The sequence below is a fragment of the Thermobia domestica genome, chromosome 2 (assembly GCF_964235325.1).
Source record: "Thermobia domestica chromosome 2, izTheDome1.hap1.1, whole genome shotgun sequence".
Taxonomy (NCBI): Eukaryota; Metazoa; Arthropoda; class Insecta; order Zygentoma; family Lepismatidae; genus Thermobia; species Thermobia domestica.
The window spans coordinates 345,565,915-345,577,995 of record NC_137455.1 but is presented as its reverse complement, the minus strand read 5'-3'; positions in this window follow the sequence as shown (position 1 = coordinate 345,577,995).

The window sequence follows — 12,081 nt, the reverse complement described above, 5'->3', positions numbered from 1 at the left end:
TAGCAAACATTTTTACAGACGACTTCCGTCTCTTGGACGTTTTACGACGAGGGGAATCTGGGCGTGCCACTACTTTATTGATCATTGTTTCGTTTCAGGGGCGTAATGTTTCAGGTATCGTCGATAATTTTTATTCGCGACAAAAATTGGTTAGCATTGTGGTCAAAATGGGAGATGACTTGTCTTGAACTTCGATGATCTGACTTTTACACACTTCTGATTTGAAAAATGAAATGAAATTTTTTGAGTTTTACGTCCCAGGGTTATGCCGGTTAGGCTAAAGGAGACGGTGAAGATGAGAGATGAATGAAATGGTGGAATGAAGAAAGTGGGAGGAAACGGGAGAACCCCGAGAAAACCCACGCACACGGTGTTTGTCCACCACAAAGTTCACTTGGCGGGAGCAGGGTTTGAACCCGATACCCCATGCACCAGAGGTGAACGCTCTACCACTTTTTTTTTATTGCAACTTAATGTCAGTACAAGGCAATAAACAAACTAAGGAAGGTAATACAAATGGGCAGATACAAGAAAAGGTACATTATGCAGATAGAACACTAAAAAAATTTGCAAACAACCTATTGCGCATAGCAAAAGGAATTTGGTTTAGCTGAGCATATAAAAACATAATATAGGTAGTATGAACAAGTTTCTGAGATTCTACGAACAAGTATAAAACAGTGTTCCCAATCAACCAATTAACAGCTTGATATTTTGTTCTCGGAAAAAAATTAAAGTCGGGAAAAAGTATAAAGTCTGTTGAAATAGCCGTGGGGGTAGTGCGGCACATGTGGGCCATATAGCGACAGAACTGAGGCCACACCACTGTTGCTTTACCACATTCGGTAAGACGATGTGCAATAGTGTCCTTGACATTGCAAGAAGCACAAAGGTCAGAGTCACTAAATCCAAGGGAATGTCGTCGGGATACAGTATCAACAATTTGATGCACCACAATAAACCATACGGATCTTGCACGATAAGTTAAAGAAGGAGCATGTAGAACACGCCAGATACGTTGCCAATTATGATGGGGATGCTGAGTAACAATGGTAGGAACAAGAGTACAAGGTTGTCGAAGTACCGAATACAGTCTTTTAACAGTGGGCACTTCGTCTAAATCATGATTTAACAATCGATAACAAATCTCATACAAAACCGGTTTCAGATATGTATATTGAGGCGGGAGGTGTCCAAGATAGAAAGGTGCTTCTAATGGAACACGGTGTAATAAGTTCATGAGAAGCTGAGTGGTAGGATGATCAGGATGCTCGTGGAGTAAACGTAAACATCGTTGGAGAAATAGGGCTTGGGTCTGCAATTCGACATCTTTCAAATTTAATCCACCTTGTTGGAAATCGTTGCACAAGATTTGGTAGGAAACACGAAAAATCATAGGTTTCCACAAAAAATTACCCACAATTTTCTTAATTTTTGCAAGATGACAGTTAGAAAAAGGCAGGACTTGGGCAATGTAATATAATTGAGATAATCCATACAAACGCACAAATTCTAAGCGAGATAAAAGGCTAAGGTTCCGAAAGCGATGTTGGTCAAGAACATAAGTTAGCCGATTCACTGTAAGGCCAACATTATTAGTAATAATGTCCACCACACTGGAACTGAAAGTCACTCCCAAGATTTTAACTGACTATTGTAACTGACCAATGGAAGTAGTAGTAATAGTGGTTGACTTACCCAGAGGCATAACGTACGTTTTATTAGGGTTGAGCATGGCTCCGGATACTGATTCGTAGAGCCGTATGTGCTGTAGTAAAACGGCGAAGTCAGAGTGACCAGTCGTGAAACATGATACATCGTCCATAAATGAGTAAACTCGCACAGAAGTATTACAGATAGTGACACCATGAAGGGCATGTTGGACATTATATAGAAATGGCCCTAAACTAAGAATAAAAAGTTGACTGCTCAAGGGACCGCCCTGTTGGATGCCATTACTAATGCGGAAGGCAGAACTGAGATATCCATTAATTTTGAGTTTGATTGTCCAATTACAATATAACAGCTTAATCCAATTACAGAAATCATCGCCAAATCCATAGGCTTGAAGACAAGAAAATAAGTATGTATGGTTCACTCGATCAAAAGCATTGGAATAGTCCAAGGCAACTAAGGCCGCAGCACATTGGTCAATATCTTGATGGTAGGTGATGACGTCACGTATAGCAGCAAGAATATCTTGAGCACGTTTATGTGGTAGACCACCATGTTGAAGAGGCCCAACAAGTTGGGCAAGAACAGTTTGTAATCGGGCACTAATACATCGACTAATTATTTTATAATCGCAGGTGAGTAAAGATATAGGTCTATAGTCCGCCACTGTACGAGGATGAGTCTTCTTCGGAATTAACACAATGACAGCAGTCCGAGAGGATTCTCCCAAAATGCCTACTTGCAGTACATAATTCACCCATTCAGTAAGCATGGGTCCCATTAAATGAAAAAATGTCTTGTATAACTCTATACCTAGTCCATCTATGCCAGGCGTTTTAGAATTCTGGGCTGTGAGGACGGCTTGCTTCACTTCCTCCTGAGAAAATGGTTGAGTGAGCGCTTGTTGTTGTTCCACTGTTAATCTATGCGGCAGATGGGCAAAGTAGTCAATGGGAGGTGCTGTAACGACATCCTGCATATTGAATAATAGTTGGTAGTGTCGAAGGATGATAGTTTGTATATCAGAAAACTTAGTGACGGATTCTCCATGTTCGTCAGTGATATTTTCAATAAGTTGAGACCTAGAGCGCTGACGCTCGCGCAATACTTGATATACAGACACACACACTCATCGGAATCCATGGATAGAGTTTTACTCCGAATATGAATTCCCGCTCGTTGACGACGATGGATTTGTAATAGTTTTGCCTTCACCTCTTTAATGGATGCTATTCGTTTGTCCCCTTGAAGAGCCAGAGTATATAAATTGTGGAGGACACCATAATAAAAATTGTACATTTGATTAAAACCCTGCACCTTATCTTTGCAATAGGAAATAGACATATAGCGAATCGTGCGTTTAACATTATATTCCCAATAGTCAACAATAGTTTTACGAGGAGAACGCCGCTGAACGAGGCGATGCCAGGTATCGGTAAACTCTTGCACATATAGTTGATCCACTAGAATAGATGTATTGAGATACCAGAGACCTCTGCCTCTCGGTATTTTATTAACATTTAACATAATACTTACATGTGGGACAAAATGATCAGAAGCACATGTGGAAGAAATTTGCATATCAAGTAGCCCGCGAAGCAAAGGTTGAGAAACAAAAATACAATCTATTCTGGACGAGCTTGTATGCGTAAAAAAAGTAAAACCTGGGGAATCCGGATGTAACGTAAGCCAACAGTCTTTTAACCCAAGGCCTGTTACCAACCTATGTAGAGTAGCACAATAATTGTAGCCCGGAATTTGCTGTGATTGATGTAGGACACAGTTAAAATCACCCCCAATGATAAGACCAGCATAATTTCCGGCACATTCCGGAGCAACCACTGTGTCGAAAAATTCATTGCTTGCAGCCCTCTGATTATTCCCCGAAGGGGAATACAAGTTCAAAATTTTGACATCTCCTATCATACCACTAATTAAGCGATCAGATGGATGGTAAAAAATATTGTCAAACTGTATACCCTGACGAACAAGAATAGCTGTACCGGTAGCGTTGTAAGTAAAATTATTATAAACATTGTAACCTTGAATATTCACAAAGGATGCAGTACCAACTTCTTGTAAGAAGCAAACATCAATGGAATGACAACGTAAAAAGTCCTGTAAAGCAGTAAATTTAAGAACGCTGATAGATTTGTTAAAATTAATTGTTGCAAAATGGAAGGGAAACATAAGATACTGAGTAAAAAAAAATATAAGAATGCACAAACTCCAATATGTAAACAACATCTTGGTGAACGAGAGACAGGTAAGGCGCTCGTATCAATACGAAAACAAAGCACCAAAAACGTAAACACTATAATTGAGGGGGAACTGCAGAAGTAACCTTGGGAGGTAACTGACCTTCACTTGGTGCTTCTGAAGTAGGCTTAACACTGTCTGGAGTAAGTACACGTGAATCACGTGACGGTTGTTTGGTTGTTGACACTTTGCGTTTTTTGTTCCGACCACCTGTGTCTTCAACGTTAGGCAACAATAGCTTATCAGCACACTTTTCACTTGTAGAGTTTTCGGGTTGTAAAGCACTTGAGTTAGGAGACACATCACCACTATTGAGGGGTAGACTTGATGAAGTAACAGAGAGGGGAGGCACAGAATTATGCTGGGAACTCTCCGGAACTTCTGGAGGAGAGGCACTTATATGAATATCGGAACGTGGGGCGATACCACTAGTGATAACAGGGGATACTGCTTGTGAATCCGATGTTCGTAAAGAGGGGAAAAGATGCACATCTTGTATGTTAGGAACACCTGGTTCAAGTTCGGTCATCTCCACAGCTTCTGAGGCGGCAGGGGAGGGACGAGACGCAGTAGAGCTTGAATACTGAGGAGTTTGAGGTAGAGGTCCTACGAACAACTCAGTCATCTGCAAAGTACCAGACGAATGTCGAGCAGGTAGATTACGGGGTTGGCGTTTATTACAATTACTATATACGTGGGAACTGTTGCCACAGTAGAAGCAAGTAGGGGGCTGACCAGGATACATGACTGTAGCACGATGACCTTGAAATGTCACTTTAGACGGAATATGCTTTTTTAGAGTCATATACACAACACGAACTCCATTAGACACTGGAAATTGTAATTTATCAGACCATTGTTCATTTATTACTTTAGAAATAGTTCCATAAGGACTTAATGTTGCTTGAATCACTTCGAGACTAAGTTCAATGGGCAACTCTAAAACCCGCACTCGTGTGACATCTTCACTAACACTGGAAATATGGACGAAACTTTCTGCTCCAGTGGAGTGAGTAAAAATCAACTTCTCAGGTGTTGTACGCAAAAAATTACCATAAGTACTAGGGGCACTGAACTTAACATAAAGACAATAATGTTCGTTGTGCAATTGAATGGCTTCAACTTGGTCCAAGGTGAGCTTTACTTTCTCGGCAAGCCAAGTATGAACCTCAAGTGGCGTCGGTCGTAAATGGCGTAAACTCTTATCAAACTCAAATTTGACGGTATTTTTACGTATTGTATTCATATTGCACTAATAAACCAAAACACCAACAGAAACTAAACGTTTAGCAAATAGCTCGCTAAACAAACAAAACACTACAGTAATATACTCGCAGAGCACTTCCACACGTCCGCGCAGTAAGACGGCTAGCACTCGAATCCCCACTGAGCCACCACGGCTCCCTCTTTTGATTTGCTATCAGATTTTTGGCAAATCCTATTTTCCCGAGAGTTTGCGCATGCCTAAGTCATTACGAATTATACTACCAAGCAGAGTTGGCGTGGGTCAATGAAAACTTGAGCCACAACCCACTGACCCACCACCCACCGTGACCCACGACCCACCACGACCCACCACCCACCGTGACCCACTCTGACCCACCACCCACCATGACTCACTGTGACCCACCATGACCCACCACCCACGGTGACCCACTCTGACCCACCACGCACGGTGACCTACTCTGACCCACCACCCACCATGAACCACTTTCATCCACTTTGACCTACTCTGATTCACCAAAATCCATCGTCATCAACTCTGAACACGATCCACGGCCTCTTCTGAACTGACTAAAGAGTTTACACTTGTAATAAAACAAGAGTGCGAAATTGTCACTAATCGGAGTTTAAATTTCTAGTCAATCGCTCAAGCACCACTCTGTTACAATAACAGTGGATCTGACCTTTACGATATAAAATGATAAAGTGTTTGTCAGTGAGGAAATTGAAACAGTTCGAGGTGGGGGGAAATTAGTGTGTGCCTAAAATATACTTGTACTAAGAGAGTATTCTTTTAATTTCTGAACGCATTCCACAAGAAACTTCTATTCGCACGAAAATACCCCTGTACAATATGGAAAAGGTTGTGGTTTCTCAGTTCACAGTATTTTTCTCACAAAAGACTTAAAAAATCATTTGTTCATAGGGCATAAAGGTGCTCGGGTACCCTCTGTGAGAGCGTCTCCATAAAGTATGCTTATAATTGTAATTTGTGTAATCACTAAAACACCACGTTAAATTCAAGTTACAAATATGCATAATTGCAATTATTATGAATATTTATTCAAAGTAGTTTACCTAAAGCAAAGAAGAGACTTACTAAAAATTAGATATAAAGTTGAATAACACAAATAAGCCATTAGGAATACAAGTAAACATTTTCCGTAACTGGTAATTTTCCACCTTAAGACAAATCTGAAATCGGATTTATTTCCTGTTGGTAACTTTTTGGCGGTAAATCATTCGCAGTGGAATGATGTCCATCCTTCAACCAAGAAATAACTAGCTCGTCTACTTTGAGCTTGTCTAGCGGTGGGCCATTAACATTGATGAGCAACAAGTTAGACAATGTTTGAGCACTTAGTGTATTTCTAATATCAGTCATCTGTAAATTCATAAGGGGAAATCCCCGTTCGCACTCTGTCGTGGAAATCGATAATATTTCTACCCGATTTCTGCAACTTCTCATCGACAATCTGCTTGTTAGACTTAAGTCTGATAACGATTTTTCTTGGTCAGGTTTGAAATACTCAGCAAGAAATATCATCTCTCTATCACCATACAACATCTTTTCCATATCTACCATGTCAGTTGGCAATGTCGACCCATGTAGAACAGAAACTTCATCTACCACGCCTTTGATAGGGAATCTTGTGAATAAATTATCAATTAAAGCCTGATAAACTGATGATTTCTTATTTGTTTATAAATTTAATTTTTGTAATTATACATGAAGGTTTGATACCATTACCAAGTTCCCTCCCCCGTCTAGAAAGCGAAAGGGAACGAGGTTCCTGGAAAGTGTTCAGAGGTGAATGGGAATTTCCCTCCTTCTTCAACTTCAATTATCACACTGCTGTTTGCCATGTGCCAAATTACGATGAATTTCAATTAAATTATCATGGTATAATTATTTCCTTGTTGAATTATCAATACTTTTCAGTGGAAAAAAGGATGAAATTTCAAAGTTCCAAATCAAAGTAAGTAGACCAACGTAAAGGGAGAAAAAGTGTAAAATTTTCCATACAATTATGCGTACAATCCAAACTTCAAATTTCCGTGTAATTAAGCTTACAATACAAATTTTATGTCTATTTTTCTCACAACTTTATGGGTTGATTGTCCTGTGCTGTAAGCGCTCCATATAAGAAACATAAGCTTCAGCAATTATTATAGCAGAAAGCAATGGATATATCGTCGACAGCGTCACAAACTGTCGTATCTCAGTTTTCTAAACTTTTCAGGAGAGCGATTTTTAAGTTTTCACACAACTTTGAACAGCCATAACTGAAAATCTATTTTACCAAAAGGAGAGAAAATTTACCAAGTTATAACTTAAAGTATAAGAAATCAGTGGAGAAAGTTTTATGGAATTTGCCTGTAAAAGCTTGTGGAAAATTTGGCGGGAAAAAGATACGACAGTTTGTGACGATGGTAATCCTCTCTTGTATGAAAGATACGACGCATATTTTTTTATACTGAGAACTACATTAATAGATGAACAATCGGATATATATTGCACTTTTATTGAAAAACTTCGTGTTTATTATACAAAATAATTTAACAAATGCTTCCTGAGATTCTTGAGGGTAAAACAAAATTCCTGAGAACACACAAGAAACACAGTATTAAGAGCATACTAACCATAACATAAAATAATGCTATCAAGTTGTCGTTGCCAGAATATAAAATCTTGCAAAGTAATTTGCAAATTGCATGCTTTGATTTTGCACTTGAGAAGGATGGCTAATGTGGTAAGTTTCTGTAAAATTGAACATTTTCAGGGTTTCGAATGATTGGAGTTGGGCCCGGACACAATGATAACGAATCCTCGTAGGCGTGGGAGACCCGGGTTCGATTCCCGGCAGAAGCTCATGTGGTTCGGATTCCACGTTAATCAGTAGTTCCACGTCTCATATAGCCTCGCTGCTGAAAGGGACGTTAAAAATCAATCAATCAAAACGAGTCCTCGTACTTCTCTGGAGCGATAATTTTTGACAAGTATGCAAAGTAGGAACTTCTATCTGGTGGATTCAATTTGCGTTCTTTTCAGAGAAATAGTTATGTAAGTGTCCTCAAAATGACTTGTCTTAAACTGAATGCAGTTTGGATAGTCTTTGTTCACTTTCACTTCGCGCATTTCCGTCCGATTGATTGGATCTCCATTTTCGTCACGTCGAACTGACAGAATACAAAGACATTGGGACAGAGATCTAATCTCATACATCGCTTCTGTCAATACAATGTATATGGGTTCTTTTTCCTTGCCAGTTTAACAATCGGTTCAAGTTGCGAGGGTACAAAATTACTGCCACAGTGCTTAATAGATGTGCTTATAGCACTGTGGACTGAATCTCCCTCATTTTGTCCATGCCTAGATTCAAAGAATCGGAGAGAAATTTCTCTGATGTTCTTACGTGTTTGCACCGCATACCTCATCATAGCAACCAACCTGAAGTCCTACTAGGTCCATCCTGTATTTCTCCAACTCATTCATTACGGATTTTAACGCGCCTCCCTATAAAGAATTCTAATATTCCATGTTCCAAATCTCATATCCATTTTCTTTTGCTGATGTCGTGCCAAGTTATCAGTCTTGGTCCGAGGCTTCTGTGATTGTTTCTGAAAAAGTGTATTTTTTCTATTACAGGATGAGTTTGTTAGGCTCATCCAAACCTCCAAGCTGGGGGGCCACTCCTTGTCTGCCGGCGACTGCTTATTTAGTATCTTCGCAGCTAACCTCTATATCTAAAGGCCTTCTCCTCGATCCGCTACCTGGGGCTGCGGTGGCTCAGTGGTAGAGCGTTCACCTCTGGTTCATGGGGTCGCGGGTTCCAACCTTGCTCCCGCCAAGTGAACTTTGTGGTGGACAAATAGCGTGTGCGTGGGTTTCCTCGGGGTTCTCTCGTTTCCTCCCACTTTCTTCATTCCACCATTTCATTCATTTCTCATAATCACCGTCTCCTTTAGCCTAACCGGCATAACAGTGGGACATAAAACTCAAAAATGTCATGTCATGTCGATCCGCAACCTGAGGACGCCCAATGCCGTGTAAATATATATGTATAGAGCCCCACATTGATCAAGTATAACATTCTAGGTTATAAGTTTATTTGCTTCGGCTGTTCCAAGCTTAAGATATAAGTAAAAATACATTAGGAACAAATGATAAAGAAACTAAGTCTACCTGATGGATAACAATAAGAAAAGATACAAAAAGCAATGAGTTTATCAGTACGGGACTGTATACCTACTTTTGGGCCACTTTGTATATATAAACAAATTGCTTTCAATATAGGCGTATCTGTCCAGTTGCGAAAGATCTGTTGCTCACAAACTGTCGTAACTCAAGACACGACTGTTTGTGAAAATGGTTTATATGCTTCATCTCAAGATACGACACACTGACGTCATCACCACCGTCAAAACAACGCATATTACAAATGTGTCGCTTTGGGAAATTGTAGAAGTCAGTGTATGCAACTACATAGTAAAATATCTCAATTTTCGATTTTTTTGAGATACGACACTTTGTGACGCTGTCGACGATATGAAGCCAAGCACTGTATTTTTTGTTTCTAATTTTTTTCTTAAATAACATCGATCGTTTTCGATCATTTTTACAAACCAACTCACTACCAATTTTCCATATATAGAAAGTCCCCCCCCCCCACATAAAGAAGAATTTTAAAAATGCTAGGACACACACTGTTTTTTTTTCAATAAAGAGTTAATACACTGAATTTCATCTCCGTAAGTTTAACGGTTTGCGAGATACTCATTTTTTTTCGCAAAAATTCGGATCCTCACTACCTCCTTAGGATATTATGCATTATAATAAAAGCAATATAACATCCCAATTTGGATTAAGGCCTAACTATATACCAAAAGTAATTTCATTTCAATTTGATTTCTTTGCAATTTGAAAGTGATGATCAGGCAACATAGTTACATTCAATTTTTTATATAATAATTTATATATTACAGTGATTCAAAAATTATTTTTTCCAGTAGTTAGCTCCACTAAAAACTCAGAGATCTCGAAAGCCAAGTAGTAGTATAAGTCCTATTGTTATTATTACGATTAAAAATATCAATATCCAAAAGTGCCTGAAGTTCTTTTTTAACTCGATTAGATTTACTCATTTCAGGTAAGTAGACACAAACAAGTGGAAAAGAAAGGGAAATGAAGGTCTTGAAAGTAAAACGGAGACAAATTTTCCAGCCCTCAGAAGATACTGTCTACAATGCAGTGAGCAGAGAGGGTCGGTAGATCATACTGAGTCGGTGGGTCGCAGTGGGTCACGGTGGGTGGTGGGTCGCAGTGGGTCACGGTGGGTGGTGGGTCACATGCTGTTGACCCACGACCCACTGACCCACCCAGAAAACTTGACCCACTGACCCACCGACCCACTGACCCACTCCATCTCTGCTACCGAGTCGTTCCCAAGAAATGACCAAAATTTCTGCATACGTTTTGCGGAGATTCCTGCAATTTTCAAGAATAATGTCATGAGCTTTGTCCACGATTTGAGGGTTAGTCATTGTGTTTCGTCTTCCTCCCCTTCGATCTGTTGAGAAATCGCCACGTTTAAACTGTACCACTCACTTCTTCACCACTGCATATGATTGAGGAGAGTCTGGTTGTGTTTCACTGATTTCTTTATTAAAATGTTTCAGTGACTCTTTGGTGGAAGAAGAACATGACAGCTCTGTTTTCGAAATTCGTGAAATTCGCTGGTTGGGCACAAATGATAACTTCGGGGCCTGAAAAACACAATAGAATTTAGTTATTAATAAGAACATTTGGATTTATATATACATGACTGATGCTATTCAGCGGGTTGGCAACGGTTTGCCAGAACCGATTGTTAAGATATTTCCAGTTCGCAGAACCGTTTGTTTACACTCAGATATAACAGGAAATTTCACCCAGCCATACGCAGGAACAATAAATTTTACGGGGTCAGATCGGAGACAAGAAAAAGGATTGATGAATTGACACCCTTGATAATTGACAACCTTGCAAATGTAGCAGTCAATTGAATTCATATAACGATAGAAAGTGTTCGCCGATATGTTCCACGTCGTATATGGGTGATGCAAAGTAAGTGCATACATTTCGGTAGCGCTATAAATTCATAGGAAAGATGTATTAAATATTCAAAAAAATAATTAGTATCACCAAAAGTATGTGGGTTTCGTACCTCCTACACAAAAGGACAAATCGCGCAATCATGAAGTAGGAGTGATTGCGCAGACCTTAGTTAAACGCTAGAATAGTATTGAGCACGCACGTGAGATAAGTAACATACTTTAATTGAATGTCATACTTAAAAAAAAAAAAAAAAAACTAATGAGAAAATATACAACTACTTCATTTTTATTTCTGTAGATACAGGCCCGTATCTAGGAGGTGACCAAGAAGTTGAGACCCGTTATGAACACATTCAACCCCTCTGAAACTTTTAATTGTTGGAGTGTAGCCCCTATGCATGAAGCGTGAACACAAGTTGCCCCCTTTCTCCTATCTTAATACTCTGGCTACTGGCTTTAGTTAAATGTTTATTTCAATGTGATTACTTGTTTTAATAGTACCGATATTAAATACCTAATATATCCTACAGTAGCATACAAATTTCGATTACAGTTTTGTCGTGTTTCTAACACATATTTTATATTTTCTTCACCAGATAGTTTCTTTAGTGTCATCGTCCTGCATTAGGGGCTCCTGTAGGAAAATTCGCTAAAATAGGGGTTTTGAAAATTGGCTACAACCACTAGCAGAATTATTTGCAACAGTGATTACGAGTCTGTTATTGTTTAGAAGGTACGCAATTATACACTGTATCATTCTCAACCATATATCTTCAATATTGTCTATCTTAGTCAAGTTTTATGAATTGTTTCTGAACTATCCGTACT